Source organism: Castor canadensis, chromosome 8, assembly GCF_047511655.1.
Source record: "Castor canadensis chromosome 8, mCasCan1.hap1v2, whole genome shotgun sequence".
Taxonomy (NCBI): Eukaryota; Metazoa; Chordata; class Mammalia; order Rodentia; family Castoridae; genus Castor; species Castor canadensis.
Genome location: NC_133393.1, coordinates 127,162,569 through 127,186,229, shown reverse-complemented (window position 1 = coordinate 127,186,229; position 23,661 = coordinate 127,162,569). Strand labels below are relative to the sequence as shown.

The window sequence follows — 23,661 nt, the reverse complement described above, 5'->3', positions numbered from 1 at the left end:
ATGAATCATAATTAGATGTACAAAGGAAGGAAGGAAAGCTCGGGGCAGTAAGGTAGCTTGCAAGCAAGGTACCAAGCAGTACTGAGCAGTGAGAAGCGGAGTGTAATGAGGGGTTGACTTGACTAGAACAGGTCAAATAGCAGGCAATAAGGAGTAGAAAGGCTTGGAAAACTATTTTGGATATGACAAAAAGAAGTCAAGTAGAGAAGTTATATAAGTGTTAAAGGGATGACAGACATGGATATTTTAGGAAGTTGGGGAAAGAATTTGGATTTCCAGCATTTTTACTCAGACCTGGTTGTAGAGAAAGTTAGAAAACAATGCTTGGTTGAGACTGAAAGGCAAAGACTCCACTATGCAAGTGCCACACTGCCATTCCCAAGATGAGTCCTGTTAAGTTTTCCTCCTGTGGGATAATGTTGTCATTTACTTATATCAAATTATGATCTATCTTATGTGCCGGGTATAGCACTAATTCTTTCTTTCCTTCTCTTTCTCTCTCTTTCTACACACACACACACACACACACACACACACACACACACACACACACACATTTTGTTGTTTAATTCTCATTGCACACTTAGGTAGGTGTTATCATAAAAGCCATTTCAGGAAAAGAAACAGATTTATAAAGGTCATGTAATTTACCTAAGGTCAAACTACCAACAAGTGGAGAAACATGAAACCAATCAACACCTGTTCTTTATTGTCTAGTTCAGTCTAAAATTCTCCTAATTATACTTATCAGAGTTCATAGTGCATCTCTTTTAATCATATTGCTAAGTACTAACCGTTGTATTGCACCAGGAGTTTTCTGAAAGAATCCATTAGGGACTTTGATGTTCTGAAACACTCCTTCGAGGCTCTGAACAGGTCTCTATTCTTTCAAGGACAGTGGTTACACAATAAGGAAGCCCTCTAAGGGGGCAGCCCTGAGTAATGGGGTCAGTTGAACATCAGTGGGGTAATTATATATTTTCAAAATTCAACTTACGTAGGGGACTAAATTGTGACATACATTTCTGTCTAGAGCTTTTGCTCCCAGGTTTTGGCTTGAAACCAGAACAAGAATAAAGACAGACCATCTGAGAAGTGGCAGGAAGAGGTACTGGTAGCAGCATCAGGGGATTTCAATATGTAACTCAGAGGAAAAGGAAGCTACATGAGCTTTTTCCTGTTTCGATTCCCCTTGGAAAATTGGTGTCTCTGAGAGGGGAATTATTCACAGCCGAGTTTCAAAGCCCCTCCTTCTGTCCTCTTCCTTCCTTCATTCTTTCCTCTTTCCTTTTATTAATTTTTTAATAATTCCAGGATTTGCACTCAGCTTTTGGAATAAAATAATGTTCATGGGGACATACTCCCTTAACTTATTGTGGCCAAATCATTAAAAATTCAGCATTGGTTCTACCACAATATTGACCTTCAAGACACACAAACTGACACTTTCTTGGCATTATGTTGGGATTGTATTCAGCATTTTTTATAAGCTGATCTATCTTGGAATTATAACTGTCTTTCTTGTCTTACATGCTTTTCCTTCTTCCTCAATAACTCAGTAGATACTTTTTTTTTTGCTACGGGTGTACAGTACCATTACTGATTTCTGTGTGTATTTTAAAAAAAATTTCTTTTATTCATATTCGCATACAATGTTTGGGTCATTTCTCTCCCCTTCCTCCCGCTCCGCTCCCTCTCTTTCCCCCCACCCCCTCCCTTTTCCCCCCTTACCCCCTCACTACCAGGCAGAAACTATTTTGCTCTTATTTCTAATTTTGTTGAAGAGAGAGTATAAGCAATAATAGGAAGGACCAAGGGTTTTTGCTAGTTGAGATAAGAATAGCTATGGAGTGAGTTTACTCGCATTGCTTTCCTGTACATGTGTGTTACATTCTAAATTAATTCTTCTCGAACTAACCTTTTCTCTAGTTCCTGGTCCCCTTCTCCTACTGGCCTCTGTTGCTTTAAAGTTTCTGCATTAGTTCCTTTGCATTGAGGACATCAAATGCTATCTTGTTTTTTTTGGGTTTCTTGCTTATCCTCATACCTTCCTTGTGTGTTCTTGCCTCATCATGTGATCAAAGTCTAATCCCCTTGTTGTGTTTGACTCCTTAAACTCTGTAGTTTATTAATTTACAGTTGATAAATGTTGTAGTTCCTTAATGCTGTTTCTGGTCTTCACCCCTTCTCTAGCAATAGTCTGGCTTTCATGAACTCATGCAGGCCTATGGTATTAAAATTTACCTACATCTGCCAACTAACCCATTTCTATCTCCATCCCTGACAGTTCCTTAGAACTCAAGACTCATGTATTTTATTTACTACTTGAAGATATCATTTTGCATGTCTAATAGTCATGCAATACGAAATTCTTGTGATCCAAAACTTTTTTCCCCAAAATCTTGCCTATCACACTAATAGGCAAAAATTTCAACCATGTGTTGAAGCCCCAATTTTAGGAGTTGCAGTTGGTTTCTTGAATTCCCTCACTCCCCATGTTAATCCTTACTCAAGTCTCATTAGCTCTACCTCAATATGACCACCAGTCATTTCCACTTCAATACAAATAACCACCTTGTCATTCTTTACCACAACAATACCTTCAAATTAGCCTCTCTCTTCCATTCTTGCCCACTGACCATGTATATGCCACATAGCAGGCAAAGTTACTATTTAAATGGATAAATGAGATCTGCTATTCTTCTGCTCAATATCCTCCAATGACTTTCCATCACATGTACAGTAAAACTCAAACTATTTACCATACTCTACAAAACCCTGTCCAGGCTTACCTTTATGACATTATAGCTGACTACATTCTTCTTTTTTTTGTTCCTGGCTGACCTTCTTGTGGTTTCTCCAACAGATCAAGTGATCCAACAGATCAAGAGTGTTCCCTCCTAATGTCTGCACAATTGCTGTTTCCTGTCTATGATTCTTTGTCCTCATCTTTGTACAGCATATTCTTTCCCATGGTTAAGTGTCTGCTTAAATAAAACATTCTTGAGAAGATTTTCCTTCACTTCTCAATCTATGCCAGCTCTTTCTTTTAAACAAGAGACAAGTAAAGCAAGTGTTTTGTACCTTGTATGAGAATATGAGCTTCACAAGAACACATCCTCTGTTTTAGCATAGAGTAAGCACTCACAACTTTTTAATTGTTTGAGTAGATGCTAATAACTTTTCTTTTGAATGCCCCTTCCAATTCTAATCTTTGGTAATTCTCGAGTTCTATGAACGTTCACCTTTCATCTTATATAGGAAACATAATAATTTTTATGAAAACAGATACCCACAAAAAACCCAGGAAAAGACAATTTAGATATTTCAAGACATACATTGAAATTAACATGCTTAATCCATTTTTTGAATCTTTCATCTCACATGAAAGATGTTATATGCTTATAAATCTTAAATGTAAAAATCTGTAAATATTTTTGTTCTCACTGATACAGTTGATGCAGAGATGGAAGAAGAGAAGAGGTGGAGAAGAAGACCAACAGAAAAGGGAAAGGAAGCAAAAAATTATTGAATGCCTGTAATGTGAAAGGTCCCTTTTCTAGATACGTTTCACAGCCTTTCTACTTCTCCCTAGGAACGTGTATGGTGTGTTTCATTAACCCCACTTTTCTGGTGAAGAAAATGAGATTAACAGTCAATTTGTCTGGTGTCTAATTGGTGGTGGTGGAGTCAAGGAAGTCACTTTTGTTTACTTCAAATACTAAAATATGTTGTACTATATTACCTTGTATGCTTGGAGTCTTAATTGAATATTCAAATGTTTTATCCCCTTGAAATGACATGATTTTACTTGTACCACAAAGTTTTAGAAGTAACTCTGTTAGTAGTTGCTTCCTGTCTTATTTAAGGACTTATTAAATCCAACTGCTATTTGATCCAGACTCACCAGTGCTATTTCTGGTAGAAAGGTCTTTTGGTGGGGGTAGTCTAACATTTTGAAAAGGCATATAAAACAAAACACATAGAGAAGAAAAAAGTGTTATAGTAAGTGAAAATGAGAAAGAAAAATTATTCCCAAGTATATGCTTAAATATGGTCTTCAAAGTAGGACCATCTAAATTATCCCTACAATTACTCTCATAAATGTACTTCTGCTAAGCATCTAATAAATACTTGGGGAAAGAGGAAAGAAGTAGAGACAACTATGCCTAAAGCATTTTAAAGGTCAACATTCTTTTGTTTCCTAGTTCTTTTTCTTAAAAAAAATTGGTTTAATAAGCAGATAGTTCCAAAGCAAATGATTTATACTGTTGGCTGATCTGTGCCAGTATTTTCACAACACTTTGTTGACTTTCTCACTTTTTAGTCAAAATGATAGCATTTGTTGGTATTAGATGCTCCTGTTTGCAAAATCCTTTATATGCAAAGTCATATTCGTCCTCCCAAGACTTGGATTTATAAATGACAGAGAAGTTAGAGGTGAGGTTTTTTTAATACCAGATTATCTAGACATAGTGACACTAATCATGTTTTTGATCTTAAAATTTAATGTCTTTTTGCTTCAGTTTCCACAATTGGAAAACAAAGATACAGACATGAAGCATATATTTCATAAGTGATTTAAAGTGAAGTACAAACAAATTAACACCTATCAATAATAATAATCTACCAATTCTAATCAACATTTTAGGATATTTTAATTAGAAGTTATGGTTTCTCATGTTGTATATCCATTTAGGTCTAAATGAAGGTCTTTCAATCAAAATATTTAATTGGGTCCTCACTTTCTAATAGAAATTAGGATAAAACTACTCAGCACAGGAGTCACTCTGTGTGATGTGACATTCTTCTTCAACATAGAATGGAGGGAGAGGGGGAAGTTTGCCCCATGGGAGTCTAAGCAGCCTCCCCTCGTCCCTTCCTCAGCAAGGGATTTTATCTGTGCCTCACTAATAGGTATTAATATTCCTCATTCCCTGATGTCTTTTATATACCCAACTAAAGCAGAGATTTATTCCAAAGAACATTGAAAATATTGACTAATAGTTTCTTTGTAAAAAATCTAATGCTGTTAGCAGAATACTACATTATAGATTAGGGTTTATTTTCACATAAACTTATACAGTGTACACAACTTGATATCTTTTTTAACAGAAGGGCTGAGCACATGGTCCAAGTGATATAAGAGATAAGTATGATTCAGATACTCTTGTTTCCATAAGTTCACCTAAGCCATTTTAATACCCAATGTAGAGTATGTCATAGACTGTGGGTTCAGATATTAGCATTTATTTCTAAGTATAAGTTTCCCTGTTTATAAACTGTGTATAACAAATGCAAACTTAGTGAGTTGTGAGAATTAAACAGAAGTCATATAATGAGAGCAATTTCGGGTACATAATAGTTGTTAAATCAATGTTATATCATTTAGTTCAGGATAGATTAAAGAAACAGTTCTTTTCATTTTGATGGGATATTAAATATATATCACTTATAATTTAAGAAGTAGTAATGCTTTTTAAAAATAATATATGTTTTTGTTTTGTACAAAAACATTACATTACTGGCTCAATGTGCTTTACTTTTTATTTTTAATGTGTTTTTCCAAAAATTGGTATTTATAATGATGTCTGTTCTCATAGCTTACAAATGATCACTTTGTTAGAATTGAAAACAAAACCCCAAAAACTTATTTTGAACTATAGTAATCTGAGATAGCAGCAAAATTCATATGAGATATGAATCTTGGAATGGCTCAGCAACTAAAAGAAAAGGTTGACAAATAGGACTACATGAAATTAAAAAGTTTCTGCACAACAAAAAAATGATCTCTAAATTGAAGAGGCCACCAACAGAATGGGAGAAAATCTTTGCCAACTATAGATCTGATAAGGGATTATTAACCAGAATATATAGGAAGCTCCAAAAACTACACTCCCCAAAAATCAGTGACGTAATAAAGAAATAGGCAAATGAACTGAACAGAACTTTTTCAAAGGAAGAAGTCCAAATGGCTAAAAAAACACATGAAGAAATGCTCAACATCCCTGGCCATAAAGGAAATGAAAATCAAAACCACGTTACGATTCTATCTCACTGCTGTTAGAATAGCTACCATCAAGAACCTGAACAACAACAAGTGTTGGCAAAGATGTGGGGAAAAAGGAACCTTCATGCACTGCTGGTGGGAATGTGAATTATTACAACCACTATGGAATGCAGTATGGAGGCTCCTTAAGAAACTAAAGATAGAACTGCCATATGATCCAGCAATATTTCTCCTAGGGTTATACCCAAAAGAATGTGAATCAGGTTACAATAAAAATACTGCACACTCATGTTTGTTGCAGCATTATTCACAATAGCTAAGCTATATAAACAGCCAAGGTGCCCCACTACTGATGAATGGATTAAGAAAATGAGGTACTTATATAATAGAACTTTATTCAGCCACGAAGAAAAATGAAATTTTGTTGATTGCAGGTAAATGGATGGAGCATTATCTTATGTGAAGTTAGCCAGGCTCAGAAGGCCAAAAGCCCCATGTTTTATCTCATATGTGGAATACAGACCTACTACAAATACAGCAGTATTATGAAAAACAGGTCATGCTAAGGGGAGGTCACATATGAGAGGGGGAGGGTAAAAGAAGGAAGTTAAGAGAGTGAATATGGTTGATGTACTTTCTATACAAGAATGAATATAGAATTTTTAAACCTGTTGAAACCACCATAAGAAGGTAACTAAGATAGAAAGAAGGAAAATAGAAGAGATGAATCAATTTGGATTATAATACATATATACATGGAACTGTCATAAGGAAACTCCCTGTGTAGCTATCTTAAACAAGCAAAAATGTCATTTTTTCCTTTCACATAATAGGAGAACAAGAGGGCAGAACAAGTCCTGCGTGGGCTGGTTGATATTAGTAGGTAGGGGGAGGAAGTGGGGAAATGGTGAAGGAGGGTGAGTATGATGCAAATACCATGTACACATGTATGTAAATGGAAAAATGATACATGTTGAAACTCTTCCAGGAATGGGAGAGGGGGAATAAAGGAGAATGGTGGAGGGAGTGAATTCAAGTATGATGTATTTTACATATTGTAAGAACTTTTGTAAATGCCACAATGTACCCCCACCCAACACAACATTAAAAAATTTAAAAAAGAAACACATGAAAAAATATTTTCCTTTTTTGGGGAAGCAAAACCAGTTTGCAAAAGACACATAAAGCAAGGCAGTAAGAATATGCCCAGGGTTGGGAATACACTACATTTTGAACCTAATACAAAAATGCAAAATATAATTTTGAGTTCTGTTGGCAAGATGTGACTGGATGATTCAAAGATAAAAGGTTTAAATGGCTTATAAAATGGTTCAAAGGTATTACTGAACATCAAAGAATTGTTGCTAAATAAAAATTTGATTAAAATGAATCAGAAACTTCAGAGATAAATTTTGCTTAAAATACATATAAGGTATAATGTTTTTAAAAAAGCAATAGTTAAAGGCGATCACTAATTGTGGTATAAAAATCATAATCAGCATTTTGACAAATGAAAACCTAGATTTAATCCAGTCTTGCCAATGTTATCATGATATTGTCTCCAGGTAGAGATATTGTGATATGGAACAGCATAGAATATAGAGTACTGGGTCATGACCCTGACCTTGTCTTCTGCTACCGTGTGTCCTTGTGTAGTTAGGTGCTATCCTGAGTTCACTGTCCTCATCCAGATAATGAAGATGATTATAGAACCTGCTCTGCCTCCTTCCTACAGAGTGGAAGTTGGGATCAAAGGAACAGGTTTAAAATATATTATGAACTTAAGACATTCCACAGATATAAGATATGAGTGGATCACAGCAGTCAAATAACATCATAGGTTCCAAAAGAGTAATACACTTCTGGATGTGGTTAAAACAATTGTGTCTCTTTGGATAGCCATGTCTATTATCTATTTTCTATTGCTACGGTTTTTATCTATGATCTCTTGGCATGTAATAAACCACTCCAAATTTTACTGGCTTAATTTATTTCATCATGATTTAATGGATTAGCAATTTGAACAGAATTTAGTTGGGTAGTTCTCTTGCTGTTCTCACCTGGGGCTATTCATGCAACTATAATCATCTATTGACTTGAGTGGGATTGGATCTGAAGCTCATATTTTTGATAGTTGGTATTAGCTGTTTGGTCTAGGGGCTTCTGTGGGGAGGATTTTTTTTTCCCAACATGAGGCCTTTATTCCTCCAGTGACTACATCAATCATTTTCCACATGGTGATTTCAGTAGTGTTCCAAGAGAGTGAGAAGAGTTGCTATATAGGTTTCTGGGTAAATGTTCAGAAATCCTTTGCTATAATTTCTACCATGCTCTATTGGTCAAGTCAAGTTATTGGCAGCTGAAGTTTAAGGTCTAGGAAAATAGACTCTACTCCTTGAGGGGGTGTTTAGAAGTTATCAAAGTCCCATTGCAAAGAAGCATGTCCACAGGGATAGGAAAAGGTATTGTGATCTTATTCTTCTGCAACCTATCATGCCATCAATTTGATGTTTGCCTTAGTAAACAGTCTATGAGGAGACCCCAAAAGAAAGGGAGTTGGAATCATGAGATAGATAAAGGCATTTCAGATATGCCTGCCAAAATCCAAGTGAAGAGAAATTTAGAAACCCAGGAAAGGGCATCATTAGAGAGGTCTGGAGGAATAGCTAATATATGTTATAGTGCTCTCAACTAGTTCCAAGCAGGACTGAGCAGAATGGAATCAAGGTGTATATAGCACAATTTCTGGAGGTATTATTAGCATGTATTAGATTTGGTCCAGATAGGGACAATTTACCTATTAGAATATGCCAAATTGGGAAGACACAGGCCAAAAGTAAAAGGTAGGTTCAGGGATTAAAAAAGCTACTGAAGAGTGGAAAAGAATTCCATAGGAACATTTTCTAAGATGATTGGAATAATTCTTTTAGTTGGTATAGTTTCAGTCTGATAACATTTTTTATGGACAAATTATTGACATCTATTCAAAAACGCATGTTTAGAAATTATAATGCTTTATGTACCACACTAGTTTGTGGGCATATAAGGTGAAGCAAGGCATATTCCTTCCCCTCTAAGGATCTACAGACATTATGGAGACAAGTGAAAATAGTGATAATATCATAAAGTCTAGGAATCATAGAAGGAAGGTCTCAGTCTTCAGTCTCAGAGCAGGCTTCCTGGGAGAGTAAAGTCTAAGCTGTGACCAAAAATATGGGATTCAATGGATAGGGGAGTGGTGGGAAGAGAGCATTCCGGGTTGAAGATACAGCATAATTAAAGGAACCTCAGGCCAGGGCAGGCTTGGGATATTTATAGAGCGCTTGCCTGGCAGCTTTGCTCTCAGAATTACCATAACCATAGTTACAGTCATTACAAACTACTACATGCTACACTGGGCATCTTATTACCATTAGTCTTCAAAATTCCAAATAACATAGAATAGTATTCCATTGTATGCACACATACACACACATGTAAACACACATGTACGCACATCAGTTAGGTTCATAGGACGCAGAGATTGATTTGGCTCCCAACCATATTTCTTTATTCTAGGTTATGTAGCCACTTGATAAGACCATTTTATAGTGACCATTGTGCAAAGCCCATTTTTTTTTTTTGCTGTACTGGGGTTTGAACTCAGGGCCTTAATGCTGCTAGACAGGCACTCTACCACTTGAGACATATTCTCAGCCTTTTTTTTGCTTTATTTAATTTTCAGGAAGGGTCTTGCATTTTTCCCTGGGTCCAGTCTCATACTACGATTCTCCTACCCATGCCCCCTGTGTAGCTGGGATTATAGACACATGCCACCACATCCAGTTTATTTGTTGAGATGCGGTTCTCACTAACTTTTTGCCCAGGCTAGCCTCAAACCACAATTCTCCAATCTCTACCTCTTCGGTAGATGGAATTATAGGCATGATCCACCATGTCCAGCCCTTTCTCAACTTTTCAAAAATAGACATATTTGGATTTGCCCCTAAAAAGCTTAAACTTTCAAGTTTTTACCACAAAACAGAAAATTAGAGGGACATTCTCATTTCATTCCTGAGCTTCAGCCCCTCATCCACCAAAGAGATCGAGGATGGCTGAAGTTAGACACCCTTAGGCAGAAAAAAGAAGAGGTATTTTTTGTTTAGTCTTTTGTTTTCTTCATGGTACTGAGGTTTGAACTCAGGGATTTGTCTTTGCTAAACAGCATCTCAACTTCTTGAGCCACAGCTCTATCCCTAAAGGTAGGGTTTTGTTTATTATTCCTGCTACTCAGAAAAGGGTTCCATTAATCCCATCCAAGAGGCTACTCATTCTCTGAAAACTCGCTTGTTTCTTGTGTTGTCTGCCTTTCAAAATCGCTGGTTTCTTCAATAATAATGGCCATATTCATTTCCTTTCAATCAGTAGATAGACGAAAGGGAAAAATCATAATTCTTGTTTCTAGTATGTGAACAATTGAAACTAGAGCATCACACAGTCCTCTGCACTGAGAGTGGATAGCAGATGTTATGGATACTGAGAGCGGCAGGGATAGAAGAGGAGGACGCTTGCCCCGAAATCAGAGTTTCTGCATGATGGAAGGGATGGTGAACACACGCACACATGCACACACTGAACCTGTATCCTAAAGAAAAAGATGACCAACATTCATCTTGTAGAAAGAATGGGCATCGCTTCTTTTTGGATGCATTCTGACCTGCTGATTGCTTTACACTGTGAGCAGGATAGTTTGGGGAGAGTGGTTAGGGAGGGTACCAATGAGTAAGTCACAAGATGGATCCTTATTTTCATTCCTAAGCTTTGCAGGAGCTCCATCAAAATATAACACTAAGGATATATAAAGCTGCCTTTGATTTACAATTACCCATTTAATGAGTAAAAGGCCTCAAAATAAAATTTCATGAAAACACATTTATGTGTTCTTGGTCTTTTATAAACTAGACAAAAATTTCTTTTAGATTTCAGTCCTCATTTATAAGGATGCACTTGACCATATTTTAATGCCGACTACATCTCTGTGACTCCGGGTATATCTGACAAGAACTGGAAAATCTGTTTAATTAAGTTAACCAAGGAAAAAACCCAAGTTAGAATTCTGCAGAGTGCAAGTGATAGCATCTGAGAAATTTCCCTGACCCCTGCTGGATTGTGAAGCAGCCAAGTCTCCTGCTAAGGGGTTCTCTCCTCCTCTTGTGAAAAGCATCAGTTCACCTGAGCTACAAATATAGACCGTTAGATCTTCACAGGGGCTTCTGAATCACCAGCAGTCATGCTGGGCTCTGGTTCAAGGCTTATTGTAAGCAGAGTGCTCTGAAAACATCAAATATTTTGGAGTAAACTGGGTTGGCTCATTTGTCTTGTCAAAATATAGCAAGAAGCATTTATTGACTTTCTGCTTCTGTGCTTTTTATTGAGGAAAAATTATGTACAATATATAACTTCTGGGTTTAAAAAGTTAATGGTTGTTATAATAAATATGCGTTTAAGATAACATATGAAACATATGACATATTATAATTCTAATTCTATTAGTATCATTTTGTCAGAAATACAATATGCACATGAACATATTTTTGTGGGTTTTTAAAAAAGCTTTTTCTACTGTAGAGATACCTTCTTATTAAGAGAAATGAAGAATAATTTTCTTTCTATTTGTCAGTAATTTTTCACTTATGTAATATGGTATAGACAAATATAGCAATCTCGTAGAGACTGAATTGTTTTGTTACACTGTAATGTTTTATAATGAATATTGTTTAAAGCAAAGGCATTCATAGTATGTATATTCATTTTGCACATTGAGTTACTGTGACATAGGTTCCCGGGGCTAACATGGATGGAGGCAGGGGAGAGTTTGATCACTGGAGAAAATAAAAGTTAGAAAGAATTCGATCAACTTTGAAAATTCCTCTTTTAAGAAAATATAGCCTTGCCCAGAAAACCATAGTAGACAATTTAAATTGCCCCCAAATAAAAATGCTATAAATAGAGAGTAATTTATCCAAGTCACTGCCACATGATGGCTGTAGCAGATACTGCCAATGGTAATCCCATCTCTCCCACATCTTCCCCACAGATCTTCTATTTTCCCACATATCTTTACCTCTCTACAGATCATACTTACCTCGCTGCATAGGTATTTGGTACTAAGAGCACACAACTGTATCCTTCTCTGTAGACTGCTCCTCCCTTGGCTGGATGTCACGTCTCCAGGAGAAGCCTGGGAGGCCAGAAAGTGTGGACTGCTGATACAGGTTATGATAGTTCAGCCTTCTCGCCAGTAGGCAGGACAGCCTCTGTGATGCCATCCAACTCCAGAACCCCAACAAGATCAGGAGACTAGACTTACCTTAAAAGCTCATCATCACCTAGATGTTTCCCTACATTATCCCGGTCTCTTCATACCCTTATAGGTTTCTCATAAGAATGGTTCCTCAAATAATTGCTTGTATAAAAACTCTACCTCATACTTTGCTTCTAAAGAACACACCCACAGGCAATTGCCAATATCACTTAGTTGTCCTATTGTGCAGACACCAATTTGATTTTTTTAGTAATAAGCTGATGTTTTCTAGCACTATCAACCTATTGACATTGTTAGATCAGCATGCCTAGTCATTTACTTACTGGTTGCTTTCTTTGAATTTGTTAACATCTCTTATAGGTATTTTCATCATACACTCTATGGCTTGGACAACACAATTGTATAAGGAAAATCTAAATGCTGATTTAGATTTCAAAAAAAATTTAAAAATTTTGCTTAGCAAAGGATGTGAATTTAGTCAACAGAGCAACAGAGAAGAGGATTTGATGCCACAGAGATTGTGCTATCTCAGCTCAAAGATTGATTAGCAATGTGAACTTAGATCACATAAATTTTCTGAATCTCCATCTAATTTCATTTAAAATTGGAATAATGATGCTGATGCCCCTTCCTGTTTTTGATGATAGATTAAAAGCTTGAACTAGTGCCTGGCCCATGGCAGTTGCTCAGTGAATACTATTTTCAGCAATAGAAAGTCATTTAGATGCAGATGTCAGCAAATCAGTTAATTAGGCTTGAGTTTGTCTCTCATTTGTTTCCAAGATCTTGATCAGTTTTTGTAACTAATGATGGATGCCCCTCTAGAAGTAGTAAAACAGGACCTATTTAACCTGACCTGTAGTGTGCATATCACTATCCTAAGGAGAGCCAGCCATTCAACCGATGGAGCAGAACAGAAAATGCTAGTACAGAAACCCACAGATTGTAGAAGTTCTATGTTTAAAGAAGTTGCATATTGGTAGTATGTTAAGGAGATCTGTCATTGAGACAAGTTTTATCCTATAAAGTGAATACAAAGAAAAATGATGCCGTTGGCCTAATATTAAACCTTAGAGGATTGTATCTAAAATCCAGATCTGACTTCCCTTGACAAAGCATAGGTTTTCATTGCTACATGATTATGAGTGGTCAGAGCGAAGTAGAAACTGCCTTCCTTAGGTAAATCATGTACCCTCCAGTTTTTCAGTTATGATAACTATATAATTTCTTGTCAAAACCAGGTTTTATTGAGAATGATGCCACAGTATCAGTAACTATGACAGATTAGTAGATATAAATCATTCCTGGCCCCAAGCAAACTGAAATGAAAGCCAGAGCCTCTTGTACTCCCAATTGCTTCTCACGTCAGTCACTGAATCTTCTAACTTTCCTTATACCTATAGGCACCACGGGATTCTCTTCAAGAGCATCTGGTCCTTTGAGTGAGTCTGAGACCCAGTTAATTAATTTCATGGGTTCAGTATTCTTGTAAGTGAGCTCCTATTAAGTAAAACATACTTCTAATAAAGCCTGGCTAATATATCCCAAGATGATATAGTGTTCAAGTAGCTATATTTTTCTCTGTAGCTCTGTTTGAGTTCAGAATACATCATAATTAAAAACACACTTAAATTTTTTTAGACTTGAACAAAAAGAAAGCAATAAGAAAAATGGCACAATCTTGTATTTCCAGAATATCAATAATTTCTACAAGTTGATTGAGCTTTTGGAATTGGATTAGAGGACATATTTGTTGTGCATAGTGAAACATCTTTTGCAAGGAGCAACTGGTGATGGGTAACCAGAGGAAAATGACACATTTGTGAGACAAGAGTTGGAGAGATGAAAGTGAGTGACTTAAGAAGAAGCACTGCATGTGGATTTGGAATGGACAGCAGGCTTTGCAATCTGCTGCACTGGAGTTTTAGGGACTTACCACAGACAGTGTTTGTTATTGCAGAACGTTTTGTTTCCCAGGAAGAAGAAAGATTAACCAAAAGAAGTACAGCAGTAAAAAACACAGATGATACAGCAAAATAAAACCCTAGAGAACAAACCACAAATGGCCCAATGGATTTGTTTGGGAATTGCTGGAGAGGCCCACCATCGAATGCTTACACCCTAAGGGTGTTTATTGAAAAGGATGATTGGGTAATTCTTGTGCTGGATTTTCAACACCCCCACTTCCAACATACATACCCCCATGCCAAATCTTTGTGGCTTCTTAACCATCTATAATTTCTTTTTGGCACATTTGACTTTCTTGTCTCCTAAAATCTGGCTTGCCTGTGGAATGTGTGTCAAAAAGCAGACCTTATTTACGCATTGAGAAACTGACCACTAGTGAGTAGCTGAGTTTACCTGAGAGGAAGAAAAAAAAAAACGGCTGCGTGTTAACCCACCCACCACACAGAATGCCAGCTGTGGGCAATGAGCCTTCACAATGTCAGAAACCACATAGCAGGCCGATTTATGTGTTTGCTGATTAATTGATCCTTTAGCCAATCTTTTCTAAATTCCAGAAATTCCTTCTTCACATTCAGAGATGTTTGAAATTCTTATCTCTCCTTTGAGAGACAGTTCCTAGGGTTGTTTTAAAACATTTTTGTTCTTTATTTCAACCATAATTGTGATGGCTAAAATAGGGTAGAAATAACGTATTGTTACAACGTTTAACCTCTTTCTTAACTCTGTAATTACTTTCATTCTTATTTATGATCCCTGGCACGGCAATTCTATGAAGGAAAGGTAAAATATAAACATTTCAAATGGCAGTATTCCATGTAAATGGTAATTTCTGTGGCAGAATGAATTAGTAGGTATTTTTCCTTCAGATCCATATTTTATAGCTTAGAATACTGTGATGTTGAAACCTGGAGGATCTCATCAGTTGATACTTCATGCATGTTTAGTGGTACTTCCTATTGGTTCCCCATAAAATAACAGTAATAGCATTGACAACAAAAATAAATATGACAGATGAAAATAATGACATTCAAAATCATAACCAAAAATTTAGAATTTCACATTGAACAGCTTATTATTGACCCTTATTATGTTATTGGGGAATCATGACAATAGTGATCCTTATTGTGATCTTAACTTTATACTAAATGGCTTACTGAGCATTTTACATACATTTTCACATTTAAGCCATATAACAAACCATATATTGGTACTAATATATCTCTATTTAATGGATTTAAACAGAAGTTTATAGAAATAAAGCATTTATTTGAGGTCATGTAGTTTACTAGTGGTAAATCAGGGATAGCTATTCTTGTGCTTACATTACTCTACTCCAGGTTATTCTGCTGTTCTTTTTTCTCTTAGGCAAAACACATTCTTTAAATGCTTATTTGCTTTATGACTTCACATTCAATTAAATGCAACTAATATTTATTGAGTTCTTATACAGTTCTAGGTCTTTAATCAAGATATTTGTCTTGACAGCAGTGTCTTTGCTTTTCTATTCTTCAATTTCCTCAGTGTAAACAAAGATAACAATATTTACAGCCAGGCTTGGTGTCACATGTCTGTAATCCCAGCACTTGGGATACTGAAGCAGGAAGATCTTGAGTTTGAGGCCAGCCTAAGATACCTTGTGTGTTTGAGGTCAGCCCTAGGCTATATAGTGAGACCTTGTCTGAAAAAAAAACAAAACCAATATCCACATTATAGAACTGGGCATGCTACCATTAAGACAAACTATTGTTATTGCCATTATTGTCATTATTAAAACTAAGTAAGCCCCTGGCATAAAGTGGATGATCAATAAACTTGAATGAATGGATGAATGAAACAGTCTTGTCTACAAGAAGTTACCAGTCTAGTAGTAAGAGCAATAGTCTGTTTGCTATCTATGCTTCAATGGCATGAGTTTTCTATTAATGGAGCATATAAGTTCAATTGGTACAAAAATTAGTAAATAATTTCTTGGGCAGAAATTATAAGGCATAATATTCAGGGAGGCTTTGTATAAGGAGGAAAGGAAGAAAATTTTAAAAGGAAGGAAAGAAATGTCAGATGGTACAGAATTTAGTAGAACGATAAGAAGCAAAAAAATCAATTAGGTTTTTGATTTCTCCTTTCCTTGCTTCTCTGATCTTTATTCAATCCTCTTCTGTATTTCTTTCTTTTCTTTTCTTTTTTTTTGGCAGCACTGGAGTTTGAGCTCATGGCCTCCTACTTGCTAGGCAAGTGTTTTACCACTTTAGCCACTCTGCCAGCTCTTCTCTTCTGTATTTCTTTCCCCACCTTTTCGCCTAGTTCCTTCTGGTTTTGTTGTATTTTTTAATCTAATAAAATGAAAAAAATCAAAAGAAAACAAAAAAAAAAGATGGTAAAAATTTGAGCTTAGCAATAGAAGTCAATGGAAAGAAAAGGATAAATTTCAGAAACATTTGAGAGGTTGACAAGGCCTAGTGACTAACCCAGTGAAGAGGTAGTGGAGAGCAGAATTAGGTTTCTGGCTTGTTCAACTGACTGAATTATGGTGGTGTGACTGAGATAGAAATCACATATTCCAGGCAAGTTATTGCCTTCTTACTCTTCATTTTCCTTGTCTATAAACTTAAGATAGTAAAAGTCCTTGTAACATATCATTGTGAGGAAGATCAAGTGGCACAACATATGACAAACTTAACAAATTGGCTGGCATTTGGTTAGAGTTGCAGTCATTCTGACTCTCTTACTTTGTGTGGAATTAGCAGAAGGGGGAGAATAGTAAGCAGCACACATGCTCGGGATTGGAGGTACTTACAGGTCATCTAACTCACAGACTCACCCTGGACACTTTCTGAGGCCTGTAACAAGGTCAGTAGAGAACCGATTCAGTATGTCACAGCCTTCAGGAACACCTTATCTTCCAATGCAAACTGTGAGTGCTTGCTATTTGTATGTAGTAGTCATCACACAAGCCCAGAAAATTTCCTTCCTTCCTCCAAATTGCATGGAAAGAGTCAGAAGTACTCTTGAATTGCTTAGTAAGAAAAAAAGACTTAAACCTTATTTGGGTTCCAGACATGCTCATCCTATTGCAGTTTTGTATTTAAGCAGTGGTATTTAATCTGTGCTCATTTCTCTAATTTTCTAAGTATATTTTTGAATGTTTAGAATTGGTTTCTTAATGTTAGCTTTTTAAAATTTCTCATGGTGTTGGACTTTAAAATTGCCTATGGGTTTTGTTGCTTTAATAACTGGATGAAAGGACAGCTAACTTATTTCTTAATGGCACATATTCTCTACTTCACTCAGGAACTAAGATGGGAAGTAGACACTCTTGCATTTTGTGGAAGTTTTGATCACTGTGTTTTAAGAATAAGTGAATGGGAAAGAAGAACTCTTTTTTTGTTCATGTTTTAAAAATAACCAACCACTTAGCCCTCATCTTACTATGAAAAGATATGTAATATCCAATAGTTAAATATCGCCAAATGAGTGAAATGTTTGACTTTAGTATTTTATGTTAGATTTTGAAAACATGGATCTAACTTGCATATTAACTTTAATTCTGAAGGTACTGCATACACAGATAAATGCGTTCTTTAAAAATCATTATGCAGACTAATTTAAGACATAAAAAGTATAGTGGAGTTTGTTCATGAGATTAACTGAAGCATACTTTAAAAATATGGACCTTCTGAGGAAAGTAAGAGCAGAAATATTTCCATGTTAACAAAACATTTAACAAATACAAAAATAATTTGAAGAACATCTTCAGCTAAGGAATTTTAGGCAGCAGATTAACGATACAGCTTGTTGAGTCTTTGCCTGACATGTATTGTTTATGCAAAATGTTGCCAGTAGACTCATATCTTAATTCACCTAATGCCAAATGCAGCACAGACTGTTCATGTAACCTAAGAATGCACTCCATAAATGACTGTGGTTCCCGAATTAATATCTATGAAACAAAGCCCTTAACTATTGACGGTAAATAAGTAAGCAGACATTTAACCTTCCTTTGATATGGACACTAATTTATAGACACAAACTTCATACTCATTTATAAGAAAAAATAACGTCAGATTTCTGATTAGACATCACACATTTTGCATATATTACAGTGCACAGTTTTATTTTCTAAAATATCTCTCCATTTGTCACATTGCAGAATACTTCATGAAGGACTTGTCTTGTAGATTTCTTTCCTTTTCCTTTCTATAGCCAAAAAATCACCTTGTTGTTCTTAGCAGGGTAAGCTACTCTAAATCTTTCCCTTTCTTACTGTATCTGCCTGTGATCTGCATACAGAAGTTCATATGTACATGTGTACCGGTAGGGTAGAAACAGAAATTATAAGATTCTGTGAAGCAATTAGAACTTCCACCCCAAGTAAATGCAAGTTGCTCCATAGCAGTGTTCATACACACACAAAATCAAATGTGTAATGACCCCCCCCACCTTATGCTTCCAGCATAGAAAAATAATATCTCCCTGAAATTTTGTGGTGGGACTCCCCCATGAAAGAAAGGGCAGGATGGTTTAGTTGTAAATTCTGACACTAAGAAGCTTGCATTTTAGAGGTTTGGCCTGATAGTTAACAGTTCAAAGGTTTCATTCTAAGGAGTCCTAAAAGATCCTAGGCTAAGGTTGGCTTGGAAAGAAGATACTTGCTCCTGTGCAGGGATAAACTACATATCAGAGTCATCTCTGAGATTCTTAAGCAGAATTAAAGACAGCCTGGTTTCCTCTCTCTAGGGTGTGGAGGTCAGATTTCCCATCCTTCATATTTCTTCTTTGGATCATGAGGAGTAAGATGCTGGATTTCCCACTAATATGTCAGGTAAGGATTTGGACTGGCTTTATATTTTTTCATAAAGAAGCTTATCATAATTTAAAATCACTATAGCTGTTCATAGCAACTTCTTTTCAGGTGATTTCACAATTTTGCAACATATACTACCATTAAAGCACTATGCCCCACAGTTAGAGCTAATTATATTTTTTAGAGAGTGATCCTGAACTGTTCAGTAGGTTCTCTAAGAATGTAAACATAATCAGGGATGATTTGGGAGTTAAAGTGGACTGTCAATAGAAGGGGATTATCAGGGGACTAGAGACTGCTCTGATAATCTGGGTAGTAGAGCAGTTAGACAGGACATATGACAAATGCAGACTAATCAGATTTTCCCCCAAAATGTAAACTCTTGTTTTGTTTTCACAGAAATATTTAAAGAAGGATATTGAAAGTCATTCTCTGACTTTATATGAACTATTTATGTGCCTGCCTCTGTGTGTGTGTGTGTGTGTGTGTGTGGTGATGGTGATTGAATTCAGGGCCTGAGGCACGCTAGGCAAGTGCTTTACCACTAAGCCACACACCCATCCCTATGTTCACTTTTGAAAAGAAAAGAGATACAACAAAAAAATTGAACTTCTTTATGAAGAAAGAGTGATGATACACCCTGTCAAACAAACATCTAAGGATATCCTTTTTACCACAGACAGCAAAGACATCATTGATATTTTCATTTTGTGGGGTAAAAGGTGTTGCAAATGCTATAATAGAAGCAAAGTAAGGGCAGAAATCTCAGGCATTTTCTTAGATACAAATCTCTATTTTATCTGAAGATACATCTGTCCCTTGGGTAATTCGACTACTAAACTGTCTGCAGAGTGGCAAAGAGCAGAATGAAATAGAGACAGTAAGTGAATGGCTTATGTGACTGTACTCTGGAGGTGACTGAAGGACTCTGACAAGGCCAGAACTACCACAGCAGGAAGTTTGAAAGAGCAGAAATTGTTTGAGAATATAGAACACTCACAAGCTATGCTGGTTAAATTGCTTAACCCTTACTAGACTTTAATAAAATTTGATAGCTAGGTAGAGATATAGAGATATAGATCCCCTTCCCCATAGTCTACCAATTCTACTACTGAAAATTTATCTTAAACAAGTGAAAGCAGAGGTGGAGCAATATGTCAGATTAGAATCCTTCTCCATTTGACTCTGTGAATGAGAAGAGTCGGGTAACAAAGGAGAGAATATATTCTGAAGAGAAAAAGAGGAAAAACATCAGGAACCATGAAAGAGGGACAGGGCAGTTGAAAAACACAGGGAAACTGACAGGAGGCAGAGTAAATCAGGAAAGTCGGCAGCTCCAGTCACAGCTCCCTGTTGGGAAGGGAAAACCTAGGCCTCCACCACAAGGTAAGATAGGCAGCCTTGGTGACTGAATGGCAGACCTAGCTGTGGAACAAGCCCACACTTCCTCTAAGCCTTAAATCTATTTCAGGGATTTCTCCTACATGACAGGCTATCACCAGAGAAGAAAGACACTTTTATTTCCCATGTATGGAAGAGCTACAGCGTGGTTCCACCTGGAGAAGAGAGATTGTTTGAGATCGAGCTGTTCTATTATGAACAATAAACACTAGTGGCCCATGGAGTTTTGGGATACCTTGATCCAGTTCCTGGCTGAGAGATGGCTACAAGAGGTGGTTGTGGAGTGAAAGAGGCTCTGACATGGGCTCTTAAAGAAGTGTAAATTGTGGGAAGCTTGGGAAGCAAAGAGCACCATGATCAGTCCCCACCCTTTTGACTAAAGAGCAAATCCCATCACCTGAGGACCATTGCAGAAACGGAGCACTAAGCACATGGCTGGTGGAGTGCTCAGCCTCTGAGAACTGCCTGCCAGCTGCAAGTATTTGTTGCCAAGCATGACTGAGAACCCTGAGCATGGGTCCTGAGAACCCTACAATTTCCCCAGCTTCCTCTCTCCTAAGGAATGGGGAACTATTGGGTAAGGTCTGAAAGCACTGAGACAGGCTTCTGGGATGTTTGATGCCAGAAGGGTCTGAGATCTCTGAGCACAGATCTTGAGAACCCAACAATTTCCCCAGTCCTTTCCTTCCCACAGGGAGTGAAACCTCTGGATGTGGTCCGAAAGTGCTGAGATAGGCAGGCAGAGCACCTGAGTCCCTCCCTGAGGCCCTCAGTTCTCCACCACCAGTGCAAAACTCAGCGCTCTGCTTGATCTCCCTACTATCCTACACATTCAGGGAATACTCTAGGCTTTGATGTTTGCTGTCCCTGGGGGCACAAAGTGGGGAGCCTGGGGAGCAAGTGGTAACCTGCCCAGTTCACAGGCAGCAAAGCTCCTTGTATCCATCAGCAGCTCCTAATATACAAAGAAGGGAAACTTCTAAAGTGAAAACATGAAATATTATGTACTCATGTATGTAAATGGAGGAATGAGACCTGTTGAAACTATTCCTGGAATGGGGGGGAAGGGAGATAAAGGAGAATGATAGGGGAGTGAATTCAACTATGATATATTGTAAGAACTTTTGTAATTGTCACAATGTACCCCCAGTGCAACAATAATATGACAATAAAAAATAAAGTGAACACCCATAAAACATAAAATGAAAGCAGCATAGAAGTGGACAATTGATCCTTGACCAGCACTGCCCTCAACACACATATAAAACCAACTTGCACACTAAGAACTACAAGAGACTCTAGCTAATTTTTCTTTATCTGAGTGGTGCTGGGGATCAGGCCTAGTGCTCTGGGCATGAAGGAAAATGTTTGGCTACTGAGCTATACCCCAGAACAATGGTGAGAAACTGCCTCAATATAGTCCTGTCTCAACATTGAGAATATTTGAACTGAAGGACTACAGGCAATTAAAAGTTTCAACCAGTGACTTGGCCTCAGCTGCACAGAAACATAAGAAATGTGAAAAAACCAACCAACCAACCAACCAGACAAACAAAAAAAAAAGGTAGCATGACTCCTCCAAAAGAAAACAACTCCAGAGCAATAGATACTCATGAAAGTGAAGTGGGTGAAATTCCAGACAAAGGATAAAAAGAATGGTTATAAGAATGATCTATGAAATAGTGGACATATATAAGTACCTGAATGAATTCAAAGAGAATACAAATAAACAGCTGAACAAAATAAGGAAGACAATGCAGGATATGAAAGGGGAATTCAATAGTGATACAAAAATTGAAATTTTTCAATAAATTAAACAAAACTCAGTTGAAAGCCTAGCCAAAAGACTAGATCGAGTCAAAGGAAGAATATCAGGGCTTGAGGACAAGGTAGATGAAACAGAATGTTCAGATAAAGATTTTTTAAAAAGACCTTTTGGTTACCATCAAAAGATCAAACCTATGAGTCAAGGGCACAGGAAAAAAGATATGAGATAAAAGCTAAAGGCATAGAAAATATATTCAATAAATTAATAGCAGAAAGCCTCCTAAATCTTGAGAAAGAGATAGCCATCCAGGGACAGGAAGCTTTTAGGATAACAAACAGACAGCACCAAAAAAGAATCTCCACACATCATATTGTATTTGAAACATTACGCATACAGAACAAGAAAGAATATTGAAAGTTCTAAGAGAGAAGCACCAAGTCACATAGAAAAGCACACCCATCAGAATAACAGCAGATTTCTCAATGGAAACTTCAAAAGCCAGGAGGGCATGGCATGATGTATTTCAAGTGCTGAAAGAAAATAACTGGCAACTTAGATGACTGTATCCAGAACTTTCCTTCATCATTGAAAGAGAACTAAAATTTTTCCATGATAAACAAAAACTAAAGAAATTAATGATCACCACATCAGCACTAGAGAAAATACACAAAGGAATCCTATACACAGAAGAGGAAGATAACCTCAACCATGAAGATACAGGGATGAATATGTGTCTTAGTAGATGAATAGATAAACAAATAAAAATTAGGAAAGAATCAAGCACTTCTAAAACAAGAAATATGTCAGGAATTGTTACATACCTTTTGATAGTAACTGTGAGTGCCATTGGTCTGCTATTCAATCAAAAGACATAGACTGGTGGATTGGATTATAAAATAAGATCCACACATTTGTTGCCTACAAGAAACACACCTCACTGACTTAAAGAATGGAAAGAATGAAAAAAAGATATTGTAGGCAAAAGGGACTCAATAGCCAGCATTAATAGCCATACTAATATCTGAAAAACTGACTTCAAATCAAAATTAGAAGAGACAAATAAGGTTACTTCATATTAATAGAGGGAAAAATCTATCAAGAGGATAGATCAATTGTAAACATATACACACTGAACGCTGGCACACCCAATTTCATAAAACAAACACTTGAATATAACGGTACTGACTGAACCCAGTACAACAATATCAGGTGAGTTTAATGCCCCACTTTCACAAATAGAAAGGTCATTCAGACAAAAAAAATTGATAAGCTTCAGAATTATATGATACTATAGATTAAATGGATTTAACAGACACCTACAGAATATTTTAGTCAACAGCCACAGGATACACATTCTTCTCATCATCCCCAAGGAACTTTCTCCAAATCTTAGAACATATCTCATATCT

General features: G+C 36.7%; 1 long non-coding RNA gene across 1 annotated transcript in view; it reads left to right on the top strand.

The window, feature by feature from the left end:
* The window catches only part of LOC141425556 (uncharacterized), a 142,580-nt gene that overhangs the window by 74,397 nt on the left and 44,522 nt on the right, over positions 1-23,661 (top strand). The window contains exon 2 of the long non-coding RNA XR_012450529.1: positions 19,017-19,101. This is a non-coding gene — a long non-coding RNA (uncharacterized lncRNA). The remainder of the gene's footprint in view (positions 1-19,016; positions 19,102-23,661) is intronic.